This window comes from Spinacia oleracea, chromosome 3, assembly GCF_020520425.1.
Source record: "Spinacia oleracea cultivar Varoflay chromosome 3, BTI_SOV_V1, whole genome shotgun sequence".
NCBI classification, from domain to species: Eukaryota; Viridiplantae; Streptophyta; class Magnoliopsida; order Caryophyllales; family Amaranthaceae; genus Spinacia; species Spinacia oleracea.
In genome coordinates, this window is record NC_079489.1 from 71,336,499 (window position 1) to 71,352,663 (window position 16,165).

Here is a 16,165-nt window from a genome sequence, read left to right on the forward strand (position 1 = left end):
GAAACGCAAGAAAAGAAGAAGGACGAAGAACGAAGAGAGAGTTACCGGCGGGAGGGACGACGGAGGGAGCGCCTGCGGTGGTGGAGGCTGGGCGGCAGCAGCAATGACGGCAGTGAGGAGAGAAGGGTTTTGGGGTTTCTTGGTTCTTCACGTGAAGTAGAAGGAGAGAAGGGGTTTGGTGTTTTGTGTTTTACGTAAAGTAGAATTATGAAGTTATGGGTTTATAATATTGGGCTTTACCCAATTGGGCTAGACTTAGGATTTAGTTTTAGGATTTTAATCCAAAATCAATTAGGATCGTTTTCTAAATTTAATCGGTTTTTGTAATTCGAATTCTTTTCAACGTAAAATTCTAAAATTACTTTTGATTTCGTAAATCGTTAAAAATATTCAAAATGTATAAAAAAAATATCTGTTAATTCCATATATTTTTCTAAAATTCGTAAATTCTAATTTAAATATATATAACTATACGTATAAATATACAAATAACGTTTATAAATTTACGGGGGATTACAATCTACCCCTCTAAAAAGAAGTTTCGTCCCGAAACTTGACACGAAAATTCACATATATTTCAAAACTTTTCAACTTATTCTTACTGGAGAAGTATTTGTGCCACTCATGTGCGCTCTTTTGCCAACTTAGACTTACTTGTAATATTCACGAACACATTTTCTTATGCGGAGAATCTATTTACTTGCATCAACATGTGTAAGTTGCTAAAGATAAGCATAAAATGCATAAAAACACCATAAAATTAAAATAGGTAAAAAGCGCGAATTTCTATCGCATTCTACCCCCCTTAAAGAAAATGAGTTACACCCTCGTAACTCACCTCGGAAAATAACTCTGGATAATTGATCTTCATTTCAGCTTCGGCTTCCCACGTTGCCTCTTCGTACTCGTGGTTTGACCAAAGCACTTTCACGATGCTGACGTCCTTATTGCATGACGTACTACGCACCTTCCTATCAAGGATTTTCACAGGCCTTTCCTCGTATGTGAGGCTACTATCAATTTGGATTCTCTCATGCTCTAAGATATGACGCTCATCAGGGATATAACGCTTTAGTTGGGAAATGTGAAACACGTCGTGCATCTTTTCGAACTCCATTGGCAAGGCTAACTTGTATGCTACTTTCCCTATTCGTTGCAGAATCGCATATGGGCCTACATATTTGGCACTTAGCTTGCCCTTTTTCCCAAATCTCATCACACCCTTGGTTGGTGATACTTTCAAGAACACTTTATCACCTACTGCAAACTCATCATCTCTTCTTTTCAAATCAACATAACTCTTTTGCCTATCCTGCGCAGCCTGAATTCTAGCATGAATCATCTTTACATTCCTGACAGTCTCCTCAATGAATTCCGTTCCCAAAACTATGTTTTCACCGAAATCATTCCATCAAATGGGACTTCTACACTTTCTTCCATATAGTGCCTCAAAAGGTGCCATCTTAATGCTCGCATGATAACTATTGTTGTATGAAAAATCGATCAAGTCTAGATGGTCTTCCCAACTACGCTTAAAGTCAATAGCACAAGCCCTCAACATATCTTCCATAGTCTAGTTAGTTCTCTCAGTCTGACCATCAGTTGTAGGGTGGAAAGCAGTGCTCATTTTCAATGTTGTCCCAAGGTTCAACTGGACCTTTTGCCAAAATTTCGAGAGGAATCCTGAATCACAGTCTGAAATAATATCGGTTGGGACCCCATGCAACCTCACTACATGCTTAATGTAAGTCTTTGCAAGCTGTTTCTTTTTCCATGTCTCTTTGATCGAAATAAACACGGCTGATTTTGTCAGACGGTCCACAATCACCCAAATAGTATTATTTTCGTTCTTTGATCTAGGCAAGGCAGTAACAAAATCCATAGAAATGGAATCCCACTTCCATCCAGGCACTTCTAAAGGTTGAACTTTCCCCATGGGTCTTTTGTGGTCTATTTTGATTTTCTGACAGGTTAGGCATTTAGACACAAACTCAGCAACTTCACGGTTCATATTGGGCCACCAATAGATCTGTTTTAGGCCTTTGTACAGCTTGTCACCCCCAGGGTGCACAAAATATGGAGTATTATGCCCCTCATCCATAAGACGTCTCTTGAGTTCTTCACACTTCTGCGGTACACACCATCTCCCTTTGAACCTCAAACTACCATCATCAATCTCGAAATCTACTTCCTTCCCTTGCCCCATCTTTTCTTTGATCTTCGTTAAGTATTCATCCCCAACTTGACTTTCTTTAATCTCCTCGAAAATGGACAACCCCAATAATAATGCACTTAGTCTTGCTTTGGTCTGCCCGGGATTCACTATTTCCAGGCTAAGTCTCTGCATATCTCGACACAATTCCTCAGGAACTACCAAGACATTCATACTATGGCTTGATTTCCTACTTAGTGTATCGACAACCACATTTGCTTTCCCCTCATGGTACTGGATGTTCAAATCATAATCCTTGATCAACTCTAACCATCTTCTTTGTCTCATGTTGAGGTCTTTCTGAGTGAAAATGTATTTTAGGCTTTTGTGGTCGTCAAGATCTTACATGTTGCCCCATAGAGGTAATGTCTCCAAATTTTCAAAGCGAAAACAATCGCAGCTAGCTCTAGATCGTGGGTAGGGTAATTAGCCTCATACGGTTTCAATTGACGCGACACATATGCAATCACCTTCCCATTTTGCTGCAACACACACCCCAAACCATTCTTTGAAGCATCACCATATATACACCTCAAACCCCTCATTCCCATCAGGCAATGTCAAAACTGGTGCAGAGGTTAAACGCTCTTTTAGAATTTGGAAAGCTTCCTCACATTTTTCACTCATCTCAAATTTTGATTCCTTCTTCATCAAATTGGTCATGGGTCTTGCTATCTTTGAGAAATCTCTCACAAATCTCCTATAATAACCAGCTATGCTTAGGAAACTCCGGATATCAGACACATTCTTTGGAGTAGGCCACTCACTCACAACTTGAATCTTGGCAGGATCAACAGAAACTCCTTCCTTTGACACATAATGACCCAAAAATGCTACCTTTTCCAGACATAACTCACACTTAGAGAACTTTGCATACAATTGGTTCTTCCTAAGCATCTCCAAGATAACCCTCAAGTGTTCATCATGTTCCTTTTCACACCTCGAATAGATCAGAATATCATCAATGAATACCACAACAAACTTATCTAGGAATTCGTGGAAGATCCTATTCATCAAATCCATAAATATGGCAGGTGCATTGGTTAACCCAAAAGGCATTACTGTAAACTCATAATGACCATAACGAGTCCTAAATGCAGTCTTAGGTATGTCTTTCTTAGCTACTCTCAACTGGTGATACCCCGAACGTAAATCGATCTTTGAGAATACACTCGCCCCTTTCAACTGGTCAAACAAGTCATATCTCCTAGGCAAAGGGTATTTGTTTTTTATTGTTACATTGTTCAACTCCCTATAGTCGATACATAACCGCATACTCCTGTGAGGGGGTCGAAAAAGCACGAGGCTAATGCGTGACCTCGTCCCTCGTGGGTGTGACGATTCTTTTTATTCAATCAAGTGTAATTGGATTTCCTGTGAGTTTACACCCAATTGACTAGTAATATAGGAGTCGCCATTCAGTTTTTAACGACAATGAGAAAAACTGACAAAACCCGGTTATCGTGACATAAAGGGAGTGCAATTATGTTTGACCACGACGGCCGTAGGTTCCCTTGTGATCCCTGGTGTGGGGATCTCTCAACATACACCCGCAAGGTAGAGATTGAGGGTTCGGGGGACTGTAACTACCGAGAGGAGTACTCGCTCGTCGATAACTCCAGATGCAGGATATCCTTACTAGCTCAGCATAAATAATTAAAGGGACATGCGTTAACTATTAAACTAATCTGAGTTGATTTTAGCAATATGCAACATATAATACTAGATCGATCGCGATTATCTGATTTAAATAGCATTAAGGGACCTAGCATGATAATCCAATTTCCCAAAAATATTATATTCGTTAGGCGTGGTAGAACAATCAGATTTAGTTAGTTTAACAGTTCATAAAAAGGGCAAGGAAAGCAATTAAATTATAGAAAAGGGACACATTACGACGCACCCTTGAGAGGTGCGTCACGGTTCTCAGAAAACTAACCACTTTGACTTTGCTATTTCTCCTTTTTATTTAACGAATCTCAAATTATGGGACAGGATACGTTCTGTTCGATTTATGGATCGATTGCGACAGAACGCGTGAACAATTTCGCAGCGTGAGGCTTAGGCTAGGGGTTGGAGTCAATACTCAGAATATGAATTGTGTGTTCTGATTTCACGTCGAACTTGGGGCTATATTTATAGAAAAGAGTTCGTGGAAAGATAGAATTGTAGAACTCTAATCCTCGAGGAATTAGGAAAAAAAACACGTCCCATGTATTTTCAGCGCCCAAGGATGGGCGTCAAAGATTTCGGCGCCCAGCTCTGGGCGTTGAAAATAGGACCCATGCAATTTCAGCGCCCAGGGCTGGGCGTTGAAATTGATGCTTGGGCTGTTTTCTTAGTCAGATTCGAATTCCTGAAATCCGTAGTGTTTGAGACTTAATCGAGTCTTTTAGTGCGTATGAATTTCATGATGGAATGCGTCTGGGCCCGTTACGAACTCTAGGCTCGTTAGGATTTTAATTAATACGTAACTCTTATTTCCGAATCATATTAGGAATAGGATTCTCGCAGTTTTCTATCTCATTTAGGATTTATGTTGGAGTGCAACACCTAATTCTGACAGGTTTCTATCTTTTATGACTTACCACTTTTAGAAGCTACCCTTTACGGCAGTTACTATTTTTAGCAGGTTTCCATAAATAGCAGGTTTCTATAAATAGCAGGTTTCGGGTGAAACGAGAAGGGTGATTGAGATTCGTTATTTTATAGGAGATGCGTTGTCAAGTGGAGATTTATGTTTTCATCATCGAACCCTCCCTTTCGGGAATGGGGACAAAAGTAGGTGTCTACAACTCCCATCTTTCTTTTTGACAAACAATACATGAGCTCCCCATGGTGATGAACTAGGTCTAATATACCCCTTGTCGAAAAACTCTTGCAATTGGGTTTTCAACTCACTCATTTCTGGAGGTGCCATTCTATAAGGTGCCTTGGATATAGGTGTCGTTCCAGGATTTAACTCTATAGTAAACTCAAGGGCTCTAGCAGGTGGCATACCCGAAATCTCACTCGGAAATACATCCATGAATTCATTAACAATTGGAACATCCTCTATCTTCACTCCAACTTCTTTACTTACATCCTGGACACTACAGATAAATAATTCACACCCCTTCTTGACCAGCTTCCTCACTTGCATCGCAGAGATTACCCCAAAGTTCATGGACTTCTCAAATCGCCTATACAATATCGATTTCCCAATAAGGTTCCTTAGGCTCACTTTCTAAATCTTACAGTCTATCCTGGCCTTGTATAAACTTAGCCAATCCATACCCAGGATCACATCTAGGTCCCCCAAACTAAATTCTATCAGATTAGAAGGAAACGTGCAATCTTTTATTTTCAAAGTTATGTTCTTGAAAATTTTTGTACACCTTATGGTTACACCAGAAGCTATACTAACAGGTAAATCAATTGCCTCAAAATCTACTAACTTCAAATTTTTAACAATAGAGGACGAAATAAAAGAATAAGTTGCCCCTGGATCAAACAATGTTTTAACAGGTAAGGAGTTAATAGAGAAAGTACCCGAAACTACATCTGCAGAACGTTCAGCTTCATTTCTGCTCATTACGAACAGTTTCCCTGGAGCCTTGTTGTGATTTTTGTTCCAATTGGCAGGTTTATTTTGGTTTCCCTGGTAATTTGGTGCCCCTTCAGCTTCGAACTTTGGTTCCCTGAATGGTTAAACCCTGGTTTCCTTTGGTTACCACTCCCACTACCATTCTGCTCCTTTTTCTTCTTAGTAAAGCACTCATACTCCCTATGCCCCCTTTTCAAGCAGTAGTTGCAGGTTACCGATTCTCCCTTGCAGTTTCTACCAGGATGGTTGTTACTGCACATCTTACGGTGATACACTCTCTCAGATTGGTTTCTATTGTTGAAGTTATTTCCCTGGTTGTTTCTTCCCTGGAAATTACCATTCCCATTACCATTTCCATTCCTATTCCTTTTGAAGTTCCCCTTACTTGCCCCAACATTAAACTCTTTCCTTTTATCCCCAACAACCACATTTTTCTTGTCTCTCTTGGTATGTAGGCCATAAATATGAGCAGCTCTCCCATACACAATGTCTAAGGATGTAAAGGTTTCCCCACCTAATCTTAGTTGGATCTCATCGATCAACCCTTGCTCAAACCTCTGAGCCTTTAGCTCCTCTGTAGCTACAACCTCAGGTGCAAATCTCGACAAAGATATAAACTTGTTATAGTAATCAGCAATGGTCATATTCCCCATCCTAAGGTTTATGAATTCTTGTGCTTTCTGCTTTCTCATAAAAGGAGGATAAAACTTCCCCCTCAAGGCAACAATAAATGAGTCCCAATTGAACACCTTAGCAGCACTTAGTCTAGTTCCATTTTCCCTCCACCAAAGGTCGGCCTCATCTTTCAGGTAAAGGGCAACTTGACCTACTTTCATATTTTCAGGACAGTTTACCGCCCCAAATAGTTTTCGAACTCCCTAATCCAGTTTTCAAGGAAGGCCGGGTCTGCCTGCCCCTTGAAGTATGGTCGCTTAACTTTCGCAAGCCTTTCAAACATGTCCCCTGCAGAATCGGGGCGCTCAGTTCTTTCCTGGGTTAATCTTTCCGCCAAGAGGCGAATAGCAGCAGCTAGGTCATTATTGTTGGCCATCCTAGAGCGCGACCTGAAATTAATATACTCTAATTCAGGTTCAAAATTTTACTTAATAGTATCCTAGCAACGTAATATCACACCAACATCCAAAATTCACATAAAATAAACAATCATTTACGAATGTGCAACAATTATTTACGAAGGTGATCCCCTCGATTATTTATGAATGATATTCACATACAAGACATTCAACTGAGAAGCAAGGAACAACATTCAATCATCACGAATAATAAGGTAAAATAAAAGAAGAAAACATTCCCCTTGCGTGCCCATAATAAACTCTTGATCCTTTGGATAATCAATAATCTAACTTTTATTCCTCAAAAGAATGTTAATTATAATCCTAAATAGTAATACACTTGTCCTCGAAATAAAATAAAAGGTTCTATGATATAAATATAAACTACGGTTGGCCTAATTGTCCAACATTATTTTCAAACACAACTAAATATGTAAACAAAGCTAGAGGGAGACATCATCAGACTTGTCCTTTGATTCGCTATAACCTATTAGGGTAAATAACTCGTATTTAAGTTCATCATCATCATCCATATCAAAATAATAAGCTTGCTTTCTTGGCCTTGAGGATCTTCGTGGACCTTGAGGTTGATGATTATCTTCTTTAGGCTCGGGCTCGGGCTCGGGCTCGGGCTCGAGCTCGGGCTCAGGCTCAGGCTCAGGCTCAGGCTCAGTATCACTATCAGGTCTCAAAATAGCATGATAAATATCGACCCTAGTTCGCCCCCTAGCACGATCAAACTCACGAAGGGCTTCATCATCACTATCAGGTTCTCCTGCTCTTAAAACTTGACGCAGGATAATTTCGTAGTTGGTGTAACTATTAATGCCAGACTCGTAATCCATTTCACTTTCATCATCGCTCAGAACGATAGGGTTAGAGTTGCTCCCTACTCTATTTTCTTCTATGTCAGACATGATTAGTCATCTATAACAATTAAACATAGTTTCTATGTTAGTAATTAGTACTCTCACTTACCGTACGATCCCACAATACACAATAAGTAGGAATAAATAGCCATCGTAAAGCATAGGAAAGACATAAGCAATTAGCAGGCAGAGGAAATACAATCATGTTGACATAATGCAAACATAATGTTTCTATTCTATATGCCCTTTCCTATAATACCCATCTCTCAAAATAATCATAATAGGTCAAACATTGAAGCATTCGAACGATGAAACAAGAATGATTTGTAAGAAATAATTTTATTGAACGAATAATTAATAAACGAATAATTAATTAACGAGTAAATAAATTTGTTTTTTTTAACGTTTCTATAGCAGCAGCAGTAAATATTTTTATTTTTTTGTTTTAAAAACATATTAATTTAAATTAAAAAAGGAGAAACACTTAATAAAAAATAAACGAGAAAATATTTCAAAACACATAATCCTAGGATTGAACTTAAAATAAATGCAATCCTTTCTAAATAATAACGGAAATACTCACTAGTGGAAAAAGGCTTATTTGCATCCCCGCATTTGCCACGCCATTCTGAACATGTGATGCAAATAACAAATTTTAGCATAAAATTTACTCATTTGCGTCGCAGCTTTGTTAAACAGCGAGGCAAATGACTCTAGGATGCCCCCCAGAGTCATTTGCATCGCAGATTAACAAAGCTGCGAGGCAAATGACTCAATCAAGTGCGTCGTAGATTTACAAATCTGCGTGGCAAATGACTCTAGGAGCATCCTAGAGTCATTTGCCACGCAGATTTACAAATCTGCGATGCACTGCGTGTCCACCTAAAATGTACGATAATTTCGGTTTCTAAAATTTAATTATTACCTTTTCCTTTTTTTTATTTGGTGCGACGCAGTCTACCTGCTCATATTCCCTTTCTCTCCTATTCTCTCATACATATCCTGCCTCCCCTGTACAACTCTTTCTCTCTTGTATTTTCCAGATCTCCATTGTTGAAACTCCAAAGCTTCTCTGTCGATCTCTCCTTCAAAATCAATATCGAGCTTTCCCTTCAAAGTCTCCTCTCACCAAATCATCCCAATCTCTCATATTTGTTTTAAAATTCAAGCTTAGCGAATACGAAGGAGGCAAACCCAGATCTGAAAGCGATGACTTCTTCAGCCAGATTTCAAGCCGCGTTCTCTGAAAACTCCAGCTCTGACTTGGATGAATCGGCGACGACTCATCTTGGGTGCGGTGGAAGTGGGGCTGAGTTTTGGGGCATTATGTTGAGTCGACTCAGACTGAGTTGGTCCCGAGTTACACCGGTACATGCCTTCAAATTGCAGAAAAGTGGGGAGAGAAAGAGGGATATAGTTGGGTTTTCGAAACAGTGAAATCTGCAAGTGTCCTCTTCATCTGCGAGCTCCCATTCCAGCATATTGTCCGTGAAATTTCTCAGGATTTCAAGGTAATTAAGTAAAATTTAAATAAAATTTGGAAATTTGATTTCAGTAATTTAATTGTTGCTTGATTTGATTAATTAGCTTGTGATTTCATTGTTGTTTGATTTGCTTCTCCTTTTGTGATGTACGTGTTTAATTGGTTAAGTGTGCACTGGTTAACTGAGATAGTATGATTGGGAATTTTAGGTTTACATTGTTGTTTGATTGAATTTAGGGCAATTTAGGACTAGGAATTTAATTTTTGTTAATTAATTTCTGATTTCTATAGGGCGATTTGTCTTTCGTTGTTTTCTGTGGCTTTGCAACATTCACTTGATTATCATACCCGATTATGGTCCAGTTGACAGTAACGTCAGAGGAGAAGGTATGAGTTTTGCTTTAGAATTTCGTTGATATATCCACTAAGATTTGTGTTTAAATGTATCAATTGTGAGGAATCAGTCAGCCTTTTTGCCCACTTTTCAGCATTAGAGATAATTAAATGTCAAGCTAGTTGTTTATAAGAAGTATTGTGGGATTCCCATTTTTGTATCTAGCTCGAGTAGACTAATAAATATTGAGAAGTATCACATGAAAAATGGAATATATCAGTGAATGAAAAGTGAGTTAGTTAACTTGGTGTCGATGGTATTCGGGTTTTTTATCTCTCTGTTTGTGAAGTCGACTCTTTATTCATGGATTTGTCAATTAGCTGATCTCAATCGTTTTTCTGTTCCTGACAAACATTGATATGGTCATCAATCACACTAATAATAATTTATTTTGCATACCTTGTTCGCATATGCTTTATGGTGTGGTTTCTTGTTGGTAGTTCAAGAATTCCATATTGTTCAGCCTGTTGGAAACCTAGAATTACTGTTTCGATGTCATTTGAGGTTATACATAGGATGTATACAGACTTGTGAGGCCATATAAACTCGTTGTACTAAAAAAGTGAATTATGTGATCTTTATTTGTCTTATTAATCCACATGAGATCAATTCTAGTATAACCGAGCACCAATAAATCTACGAAGCTTAGAGAGAGTTTGCTTGCAGTTTTATGTATGGTGTTAGGTACTCTCATGCTTGTAGTTTATGATTGATTTCATAGATGTGTTGGTTTGTGTATTCTATATTGTTTGCCTAAATAATTAACTATATTAGAGAGTTCTATCATGTAATTAGATATTCCATAATATTTATTAGCACATGGTGATTGTTTAGGCCCGAAAGATCGAATCGTACCGAAACATGTAACTTGTTTCCGTAAAATTACCCTAGATTTGTGCAGATGCGAAACATAGATAGATTTTTTTTGGCACTGTTTCAATTCATTGATTTTTGTGGTCTCGTGGTAAAGCATTGGTTCTGTATTTTAGGAAAGCATTGATTTTTCATTTTTGTGGTCTCTTATGGATGATTTTCAATTGAAATAAATAGATTTTCTCGTTCTGGTTTTGTCCGAAAATCTATCTTATTGCGTTCAAAGAGTTTGGGTTTTTGTAGATTCTAATGGTTGTTTGATCAATGCAGTCATGGCAGGAGTTGCACCTGAAGGTTCCCAGTATGATGCTCGCCAGTATGACAGTAAAATGAGTGAATTGTAAGCTGACTAGTTTGCTGTAATACATAATCTGCGAAAGTTTTATTGTTTTATCACTGATTTTCATTTACTCCATGACAATGAAGGCTTTCTGAGGAAGGAAGTGATTTCTTCACTTCATATGACGAGGTTTATGAAAGCTTCGATAAAATGGGTTTGGCAGAGAATCTTCTTAGAGGAACTATGCTTATGGTAAATTTCAATCCTACATTCTTTTTTATTGTTTTTGTTTTAGTTATTTGAAAATGGAACTCTGTACGTTATCAGGTTTCGAGAAACCTTCTGCTATTCAACAGAGGGGAATAGTCCCATTCTGCAAGGGTCTTGATGTTATTCAGCAAGCCCAGTCTGGTACAGGAAAAGTTTTTCCATATCAGAACTCGTCTAAACTTATAAAAGAATAAAGCCTAGAAATTTGTCCTTCTTTTGGAAATGAAAACTGGAAAATGACATCTTTAACGACAAATTTTATCTGATTTCCATAGGTTTTGGATCTGATCACGAGAAGGACTTTGTTACAGCACTCCAAGCTGCTATTCGATGCATCAAGTCCCCCCAGGAGTACTTGGAACAGGTAGTTAGCTCGTCCATATTTTGATAATCTAGCCTCAAGTGTTTGTCGCAGCACTCCAAGCTGCTATTCTGGACTTCTGGTAGAGATTGATCTTATGGCTATTTGTTTAACTATGTAGGTGGGTGCTGTAGTGGAGTCAGCATCAGATTATTTTTCTAGTAGGCTGAATAAAAAGGAGAGGAAGAGCAGAATTGCCGATAAGGTGCTTGCTGATGGCTCCCTTGCTCAATACCGGTAAGTCACCAAAATTTTACTCCGCTCAAAACTTGAATCTTATTAGTTTGCTGATACATTATACATTATACATACCATTTTGTTCTTACTTTGTTATTCTTGTTTAGTTGTTGTCTTTCAGGCTGGGCTCTCTAAGAATTGTTTCTGTTTTTCTTTATGTTCTGCATTATTTGGAAATTAAGTGGTTTCTTACTTGGAGAGTTAGAGTATGAATGATCTTAAACACTGCCTTTTCCAGGTATTTTGACCTGTGCAGTTTTCAGTACTGAACCTCTTGCTTGTGATCCATCAACGCTTCCAAAATATCCACCAACCAAGGAGATGGATGCCAAACGACGTGGTGACGAAGCACGAAGGTCAGTAGCAAGCATTATTTATATGTTGTATGATTGGCCCAAGTGTCATGAGAAACTATGTATTTAGCATGTCAATCATCATATCTCTTCTTTTCACTTTCTTATTGGAAGAATGGTCTTAAGTTCTTCTGTTTAGTTCAATCTAAAATTTTGAAAAAGGGATATTTAGTACGAAGTATATATTTTTTGTCAATTTCAAATTAATCTGACTTGTATTCACACCTTGAAAAAATAGAACAGTTTTCTGCCTCTGGCCGGACTTGAAATCAGTCTTCTTTTGTAGATAATTTGTAATGTTATGTTGTTGCAAGTAGCAATGCATTCTTGAGGCCTAAATCAATATGGAATTTGCAGGACGGATATTGTTTCAGCGATGCATGGTGACAAATCCGCTAACTTAAGTGTGGTTGGAAAATGCCTAGAGAAGGTTTTAGAGGAGTCTCGTTTTGCGAATAAGTTTGTGCTACCATATAAGGAAGTCCATGAAGACTCCAGTAACACTTTTTTTGGGATGGGTCCTTACATGGATTTCCCCTATAGAATATTATAACCGTAAGGTCTAGATGTTGGTGCTCCGGTATATCTTTCCGGCTTCGATACCATATTTTTGTTCTTTTGATAATTTCTGTAACTTTTAACATTCTGGAATTTTGTTTAAATTGAATGTCACTATATTTGCATTTTGTATTTTGGTAGTATTAAAAGCTGCTTATTTTATTTAATCTGTAGATTAAATAAAATCAGCATCAATTTTTTTTAAATATCCAAAAAGTCATTTGCGTCGCTCTTTTAGTAAAACAGCGACGCAAATGACTTTTCAGCATTTTTTCAAAAATGTCATTTGCGTCGCACTTTTAGCTATTGTGCGTGGCAAATGACTTACTTTTTTTGCGCTCAAATTGTCATTTGCGTCGCACATTTAGCTATTGTGCGTGGCAACTGACTTATTTTTTTTGGCGCATGAAAAGTCATTTGCGTCGCATATTAAGCCTGAAAAGTCATTTGCCTCGCACATTTGCTTAATGTGCGACGCAAATAAGGGTCATTTGCAACGCACAAATGTGCGACGCAAATGACTTTTAGTCATTTGCGTCGAGAGCTTTTGCCACGCACAATGTGCGACGCAAATGCACTTAAATGTGCGATGCAAATGACCCTTTTTCCACTAGTGACTTCAATTTATTTAATAGTTGCTTCTTAATTCAACGAAATTCGTTTTAGGTAATTAGTTAGTTAGGCGCCTAAAAATTTAAAAAGTAGACACAAAAAGTCAGTAAAACCTTTGGAACAAAAATACCACTTTGTAACACCCCGACAATTCTCCTTTTTCTAAAATAACCCTTTTTATAAATATAACTATAGAGAATAATCAAAGTATTATCGCCCATGTGAAAACGTAACGGCTTATTCAGAATTTTGTAGCGGAAAATATAAAACTAACTTTAGATTTATAAATAATCCATTACAAAATTAATCCCAAAAACCAATCAACGAGAATAAGGAAATGTAAATAGTACGACAAGTTTAAAGTCCAATTTAACAAACCCAAGTCACTTAGCAAAACAAAATAAATACAAGCTCTCTAATTAATTCCGATCCCAATGATGCATCATCTTCAAACCTGTAGATGGGCAACGCTTATTGACCCTTAGAGACTGCTAACCAAAATGGGTCATCACATGATCAATAAGGTATAGCCATGATCAACACACACAAACAAAGCACGTAATCAGCAAAGCTGAGTACTACATACTAATTAAAACAATAATAATCCTAACATGATTCTATTAAACGAACAACCCTAACATGATACTAACAAACATAAGTAAGGATAACCAAAACATAATAACTTGAAGACTATATTTGACCGAACTAGACCTTTGTATCATTAAAATTATTTTAATTGAAATAGTCAATGGACCGAGTTGCTACTAGAAGTTTTTATTAAGAAGACGAGGTATGGGCACAACTCCGTAACCCCAATGACCTGCGATATCGAGGAACTTTTGAATAAAATAGAACCGGTGATCAATCCGGCCCCAGAAAAAGCCATAGGCGGCCCATGACCCCAACTCCTGATTGTCCGTCATTTCAGACGTGCACAGTCTAAAGCTATTGCTACTCAGTTTCACTTTACATGATTTACAGATTAAAACTCTATTATGACTCAACAATCACATAAGTCATACAATCAACAATTAATCACTACTGTTTTTATCTTGGAATTAAGTAAGTGATCACAAAGGTATCAATCAAGAATCATTCCAATTAATTCAACCTTTCCTTTAATAATGATCAACCCCTCTATATGGGTATAAGGTTTCAACTTACTAAACAAGGTCCTCGGCCCTCATAAAGTAGTGAAAAGCTAAAAGGGAACAACGATCAATCGATCTAAATAAATATATATAAAATAATCTAGTGTTCCCAACCAACATGTTTGCATCAATCATCCATACTAACATGTTATAATTCTCATAACGAAATATATGTTCAACATGTTCATCCAACAATATTAAACATGTAAATTCCAACATAACCAAGTTCATCGACAAATTCAATATGGTTTCAATAATAACACACATCTCCAAGCACACAGGTATGTACGTACCTTGTGTAAACAAACTGATAGGCCACTTTAACACTTTCAAAAGTCGCCTAAAGAGAATTCTCCGCCTAAAACAACCAACAAATAATCCCAATCAATTTCTAATCATTCGCAACCATAATAAAGCATTTTAAATGCATCCTAAACATATTTAGAACCTTCCCCAATATCAAAACTTGAATATTTGATTTCCTAGCATCATAATTATTGAATTAGTGATTGAAATTCGTTGAAAACTTTTCGCAAATATCATACTTAAATTTTCAGCAATATAACCTTTTTTTAAAAAAAACTTCACCAAGACCAATTTACGTTCTTAGAACATTGAAACAATAAATTTAATAATCCATAATTTTCCTACCACGATTTACAACCATTAAAACCTTAAAATTCGTACTTTAAATAATCAAAAATCAATATTTCAATGCATTTATATAATCTGGAAATTAAATATATTATTTGACCAAAATATATAATTATGAAAATTCTAATTAAATCATAAAAATCATAAATTTATTAAATCCAAGCATAAATTAAATTAACAAAATATAATCAAAATATTTAGTTTACTTAGGGTTTAAGAAATAACCAAATAAAGAAGGAGAGAGGGAGGTTGCCGGTGGCAGGAGCAAGGGCGGCGGCACACGGTGATGCGTTGGTGGTGGCTGCACGAATGAGCGAAGATCAGCCACGAAAAGTAAAAGAGAAAAGAAAAACGAAGGGGGAAATTAAATAAAGAAGAAGGGGAATGCTACCGTGTTGGACGGCGGTGCTGCGGCGAGGTGGTGGACGGGTGCTCGGCGGCAGCAGAGTTCGTGGAGCTGCTGTAAGAGATCGAACAAAGGGAGGGGATTAATGGTGAGAAAAAAACGAAAAGAAAAGGGAAACGCAAGAAAAAAAGAAGGACGAAGAACGAAGAGAGAGTTACCGACGGGAGGGACGACGGAGGCAGCGCCGGCGGTGGTGGAGGCTGGGCGACAGCAGCAATGACGGGAGTGAGGAGAGAAGGGTTTTGGGGTTTCTTGATTCTTTACGTGAAGTAGAAGGAGAGAAGGGGTTTGGTGTTTTGTGTTTTACGTGAAGTAGAATGATGGGGTTGTGGGTGTATAATATTGGGCTTTACCCAATTGGGCTAGACTTAGGATTTAGTTTTAGGATTTTAATCGAAAATCGGTTAGGATCGTTTTCTAAATTCAATCGGTTTTCGTAATTCGAATTCTTTTCAACGTAAAATTCCAAAATTACTTTTGATTTTGTAAATCATTAAAAATATTCAAAATGTATAAAAATAAATATCCGTTAATTCCATATATTTTTCTAAAATTCATAAATTGTAATTTAAATATATAACTATACGTATAAATATACAAATAACGTTTATAAATTTACGGGGGATTACATGCTTATTTAATCGTTTTTGTTCAATTCTTGTTATTTCCATTCATTTGGTACGCCTAGTCCTTATAGGTGTTGTATAAATAATTTATTTTTCTATGTCTTGCTTACAATTGTGATGTATATTTATGTTTATGTGCATCACCTTTACATGCTAAATACAAGACC

General features: G+C 37.3%; 1 long non-coding RNA gene and 1 pseudogene across 1 annotated transcript; both read left to right on the forward strand.

Annotated features, from left to right (window-relative positions):
* The first annotated feature begins 10,762 nt into the window (after nucleotides 1–10,762).
* On the forward strand, nucleotides 10,763–11,850 carry LOC130469769 (eukaryotic initiation factor 4A-9-like; annotated as a pseudogene).
* Nucleotides 11,851–11,875: 25 nt separating this feature from the next.
* LOC110789219 (uncharacterized) lies at nucleotides 11,876–12,674 on the forward strand. The gene is made up of 2 exons (XR_008929480.1): nucleotides 11,876–11,994; nucleotides 12,349–12,674. It is a non-coding gene; the product is annotated as an uncharacterized lncRNA (long non-coding RNA).
* Nucleotides 12,675–16,165: the final 3,491 nt, after the last annotated feature.